This window comes from Pipistrellus kuhlii, unplaced genomic scaffold (assembly GCF_014108245.1).
Source record: "Pipistrellus kuhlii isolate mPipKuh1 unplaced genomic scaffold, mPipKuh1.p scaffold_m20_p_25, whole genome shotgun sequence".
Taxonomy (NCBI): Eukaryota; Metazoa; Chordata; class Mammalia; order Chiroptera; family Vespertilionidae; genus Pipistrellus; species Pipistrellus kuhlii.
Window position 1 is genome coordinate 2,314,001 of NW_023425524.1, and position 6,000 is coordinate 2,320,000.

Consider the following 6,000-nt stretch of genomic DNA (forward strand, 5'->3'; position numbering starts at 1 on the left):
ATGACGTGAGGGGAGCATGTGTCTTTCTGGTGCTCTGTTTACCACTGTAGACGTATGTGGATGTGCTGTTACCTTGATCCCATGCAGCTTTGGAAAAGCAGAGCTCAGGGGAGAGAAGATGGGTTGTAACATCCAAATCCTTGGTCCAAATATCGCTTCTGCCACATGCTTTAAGAAAGTTAATGACAGAGGCCCGGTGCACGAAATTTGTGCACTGGTGTGTGTGTGTGTGTGTGTGTGTGTGTGTGTGTGTGTGTATGTGTGTGTGTGTGGGAGGTGTCCCTCAGCCCAGCCTGCACCCTCTCACAGTCCGGGACCACTTGGGGGATGTTCAGTACCTCTCACTCCTTACGCTCACCTGCTCGCTGCTCCTTGTCACTCAGCTCACAGTTCCTTAGTGCTGCTTCAGAGGCAAGAGAGGCTGCCGCCACTGCTGCTGTACTTGCCAGCCATGAGCCTGGTTTCTGGCTAAGGAGGTAGCGCCTACGTTTAGCATCTGCCCCCTGGTGGTCAGTGCACATCATACCGATCGGTTGTTCTGGTCATTCCGCCATAACGGAAGCTTAGACTTGTATTATATAGATTGTGATTCCTTGTTTCCTCATTAGCCAAACTAATGAGATCAGGGACCTCGTAAGAGGATGTCATATTAATCATATCAACATTTCTAAGAATAGCACGGCAACTATCAAGTAGTCCTAAGATCTCAATAAATGAGAATGGTCATTCCTGCTGCTCTTCTGGAAGCCCCAGTAAAGCCCCAAATTGCCCCCTTTCCTTCCTGATTGTCCACCTTCCATGTCGGAGACACTGCAGCCCAAGGGACAACCTTTCTTCCAAGGAAACACACAGCTTAAGTGCGCAGGGGGCCTGGGCCGGAGGCACAGGGAACTATCATTTCTGAGATCCAGGTTCCAGGAGAATTGGTTTTGGCATGGGAAAGAGTGCCACAGTGACTATCACACCTCCCACCCACTCGACTCCAGCTTCATGGGCACCAAAGACTCCTCCTTCTTCAGTGGAGAGTCAGGAAAGACATATAGACCCACACGATGGAAACCCAACGGCTCTATCTGAGGGGCCGAGATAAATGGGCAAAGCCAGGCAGCCTGGGATACACAGAGCTCCTTTGCCTCAGCTCCTCTGGTGGGCTGTTTTAAAATCACTAACTCAATCTATTTCCTGGGATGCTGGTGTCCTATGTCACTCTTAGTCATCCCTGTTGCCCTTCTCAGACATATTTCCTGAATGTCCATTAATACATCCTGCGTCTCTTGAACTGAATCCCTTATCGATGCCAGTTCATCCCTTGCCTACCCTAAACTACTATCTGGGCCTCTGTAATAATCATGACTCTGGAGTATTTGCCACCTAACTGTACTAACAGAGCAACTATATCTTACTATTAACATCAACATTCATCCATTCATCCATCCATCCATCCATCCATCCATCCATCTTGTGGGTAATTTGGGGTAGGGGGATGTTAGGTGCATTTGGGAGGTATGGACTATCGATGGCACAAACATTTGAATTTTCCCAAGATACTCAGAACCTTCTCACCATTCACAAAATCAGGGACCTCTTCCGTATTTTCTCCTCATTCAGTCAGTCCTGTTAAATCATAGCAAGTAGTAACATTCTCAACAACCAGTCCCTGTTAGCCAGTGACTCTAGTCGAGCAAGGCTAATTGCTTTCCTCTTTAGAACTCTGGTGCCTGCCTGGCCCAGGATAGGAGGTTGAACTCGTAGGTGGTTTTACTGTTCGTGAAAGTAAATATCCAAATAGTCATTGAGAATATCTCAGGTAGGAAAGTACGACGTGTCCCCTGGGAGTCTACAAAGCGTGTACTCATAAAACAGGTACACAGCCATAGCAAGGTCTGATTAAATGCTAAAATTAGTCATCTCTATATTATGATGTGTGTTCCTCAGCCCAAGCTGTACATTCGGATGGCCCAGGGAAGCATCTAGAAAACCACAGATGCCTGTAGCTCACCCACAGAGATTCTGATGAGGTCTGTCTGGTCAAGGCCCATGTAATTTTTTTTTAAATATTCCCCAGGTGAATCACATGAGCATGAAGGATATGAATCATGGTAGCAAGTGCTGAGGAGTATAATTAAAAGGGAGGCTCATGAGAAACCAGAGTGGGGAGAAATACCTCCTGGCACAGCCGGACCTTGGGTTGAACCCTGAATTGGAGCGAGGATGTGGATGGACAGCGACGGAGAGGGGAGGAGAGCCTGCCTGGGAACGGGGCGTGGAGACCGTGTGAACGGAGGGAGCTGGAAATCAAGTTGATGGCTATTTGATGAGTGGCAACCGCCTATTAGAGGGAGGGGGCAGAAGTCCATGTCCAACCCCGTCATGTCCCACCCAGCTACATGATGGCAAGAGGAGCAGCTCAGTGACAGAAGGAAGGGGGACATAGAGAGTGAAGCATCTTGGCCGACAAGTCTGGGAAAGAATGTCCCCTAGTTTGTGCCCACAACACAGCTGTGGGTGACTGTGAACATGGCCCTGAGGAAAGACTGAGACAGAGAAATGGCATGCATCTGAACTTGAAGGTGCCATTGTGAAGACTCGAATATGAAAGAAGTCTCCGGGCATTGGGCCCCAGATCCTTGGAACTGTTGTTATTCTAGGAACTGCTGCCCCTTAAGAATTGAGTGTAAGTTCCCTGACCTTCCTTCCTTCACAGATTCCTCAAGGGCAAACTCTCCTGCCTTTCCACTTCCTTCCCAGGGAAGAAAGAAGCTGGGTGGGGTGGGCAGTCGGGGCCATTGGCGGTAGAATGGACTTTCAAGAAGATGAACCAAAAAATTCATGAAAGAAAAAGTATCTAAATGGAGGCAAAGGTGGTAAATATGCCTGAATCCTACCTGTTAACATGGAAGCAGAGGTAACAAACAAGAGGTTACCTTCAATGGTTGGTCAGGAGAGATTGTGAAGGGTAGACATCAAGTTTAATAAGCTCGCAGGGAGGGAGCTGTCATTGCATGAAGCATTTTAACTGTGTGTGTGTGTGTGTGTGTGTGTGTGTGTGTGTGTGTGTGTGTTGCGGTGGGGGGTGGGGGAGAGACAGATCCCAAAATAATGGAAAAAACAGCTCACCAGAGCAGCTCAAGACGTTGCTGATTTTGTCTCTGTCTTTATCCAATGGAGGGCAAGCAACCAAAAAACCAATTTTAACAAAGAATGTACAAACCATTAGAAGGTGAGACCCTCCCCGCCCCAGTCCCCAGGATCATGAGCCATACGTCTGTGGTCTGCGTCACGTCTGCCTAACAATGGAGCTATTCTTAGACGGGCAGACATAGCGGGGAGCGGAGCCTGAAGATTCTGCCCAGAGGCATGGTAGACAGGGGGAGCCGCCGTTTCCCAGGAAAAGCAAGACGCTTCCCGTTCCGCTCACCCGACAAAACTTTTCCAAGAATGAAGCCAGACACCCTCAGCGTATCTTGGAGGGAGCTGGCATCCCATCACGGGGATGCCAGCTGTTGCTGCGGCAGCCGGTGCCAGAGCTGCTGTCTGGCAAGCTTTGCCAAGGAACACTCCCATGTCAGTTTGGGGCAAGTAGCGATCTCTCTCAATGAAGGTGATGGTCTGGGGCCCCAGGTCAGGTCCTCTACTCCCCCAGGCTCTCGTGGTGAGTGCATATTACAGAAGTGTCCGTTTCCCTCCTGGCCTCCCTCCTCAGGGGGGCTCCCAGCCCCTACAGCCAGATCCACGGGTCCCCGTAACTTCAGGCCTCAGCCCCCTGACCAGTTTGATCTTGAGACAGAAAGTACTTAAGTGGGGTCAGTACTTGCCTTCCCCCTGCTCCCAGCAGGGTCGGTCCCTCAGTATCAAGTCATTGTCCCTTGAACGTGTCTCCGGGCACAAGATGCCAGTCAAAACCAGTCAGGCGGCCGAAAACCATCCATTTCAGCAACATCCCATTACTCTGTCTCAGCTCAGCATCTCTCAGACCTTGGTGTGCATCCTGGTCACTTTGTAGGGGTTGTTACACTCCAGGTTGAGTAGATCTGGAGGGCACGGAGAGTCCAAGTTCACAAGCAAGGCTGACACTGCTGGTCCAGGGGCCACACTTTGAGAACCACCGGCTGGTGGCTACATTTGGATTATTTCTGATTATTGCACCCTGGTGCCCTGCTTGTCTCAGTGCAGTGTTTCATTGTCTCTTCTGTTTCATTCATTCGCTTTACAGCATCGTATCTCTTGCAAGTTGCCAGGCAACTGTGACCTATTGTTTGAACAAGCAACGTTAATATTAATCTCACCATCATCCCATCACTTTTATTGGGGACGGTGAACTGACGTGTGTCCCGGCAAACAACTAACGTCCTTGCCCCCAATAAAGTGTGTGGAGGGTGTTAAAGCCACACAGTACCCTTTAGAACAGCGGTTCTCAACCTTCCTAAGGCCGTGACATTTTAATACAGTTCCTCGTGTTGTGGTGACCCCCAACCATAACATTATTTTCGTTGCTACTTCATAACTGTAATTGTGCTACTGTTATTGAATTGTAATGTAAGTATCTGTGTTTTCTGATGGTCTTAGGCGACCCTGCTAGCAGTTCTCAACCATCGGAAAACACAGATATTTACACTACGATTCCTTCACAGTAGCAAAATGACAGTTATGAAGTAGGAACGACAATAATGTTATGGTTGGGGGTCACCAGCACATGAGGAGCTGTATGAAAGGGCCGCGGTGTTAGGAAGGTTGAGAACCACTGCTTTGGAAACTTGGGGCCTCCCGTGGCACTTCCTCTTAGACACACAGACACATTAACAGGATTATAGATGAGCCTCATTTAAGATAAAGTTTGCTGGGGGAGATTAGAATTGCTCCCTGTGGGACATAAATTAGGGACAAAGCAACCAAGAAAATTGGTTCTCTAGAAAATTCTATTTCCAAAGAGTTTTTAACTCTGAGCTCGTCACCAGTTACCTTCACTGTGTAGGCGCCAAACAGGTCCCAGGGGGTAGGACACGTGCACTGGAGTTTTGAGATAACTCCCCCAAGATGGAAATCCATGAAGCCTCATCTGACATCTCAGGAGCATCAGATGTTTCTCCAAACTTTCTGACTCTTTCATTTATTCTCACGCCTAGAAATGGCCATCTTCCCATTTCTGAAAACACATACACTTGGATTTCACTGCAGATAATGGGTCAGTTGCCCATTATTAAGTACATTTGATTTTTGTCTTTAAAAATATATATATTGATTGATTTCAGAGAGGAAGGGAGAGGGAGAGAGAGATAGAAACATCAATGATGAGAGAGAATCACTGATTGGCTGCCTCCTGCACACCCCCGACTGGGGATTGAGCCTACAACCCGGGCATGTGCTCTTGACCGGAATCGAACTCAGGACCCTTCAGTCTGCAAGCTGATGCTCTATCCACTGAGCTATACCAGCTAAGACTGAAAGTTGGTCATTTTGATATATGATTATAAAATCAATGTCACTGTTTTAAAGCTTGAAAATCATAAAAATATAAAAATCTCACAACCTGGGACTAAATAATAACTTTGGAAACCTTCTTTCCATCCAATGTGTCTGTAGATGTGTGTGTACATATTTACTGTAATTGTAACCATATTGACTATAAAATGTTGGATTCTGTTCATTTTCCTTTTGTCATGGAAATTTCTAGTCATTAGCCATTCATTGCAAGCATCTTTTTCACGGTCACCCATTAATAGTCTCGGTTTAATTGCTTCCACTGTCAGCTGCTAGAGTGTATCTAGTATTATTTTTTGAATTTAGGTATATATATATGTTTCTAGAGAACTATTTTATTTAGAGTCTATTTAGAATTTGGAATCTGTATATTGAAGCCATTAGGTCAAAAGATAGGAACATTTTTTAAGCTCCTGACAACTGTCTCCTAATTGCCTTCCAGAAAGTTCTCCTGTCACAGGCTGACCTGCGGTGTGTGGAAGCATCTGCCTCCTGAAACGTGAGTACCACCTTTTAATTTGC

At 47.1% G+C, this 6,000-nt stretch overlaps 1 protein-coding gene across 1 annotated transcript in view; it reads left to right on the plus strand.

Moving 5' to 3' along the window:
- DUSP10 (dual specificity phosphatase 10) overlaps positions 1 to 6,000 on the plus strand; it is a 94,464-nt gene that overhangs the window by 22,687 nt on the left and 65,777 nt on the right. The window contains exon 2 of the mRNA XM_045587102.1: positions 5,921 to 5,977. The gene's annotated coding sequence lies outside the window, so the exon portion shown is untranslated. The remainder of the gene's footprint in view (positions 1 to 5,920; positions 5,978 to 6,000) is intronic.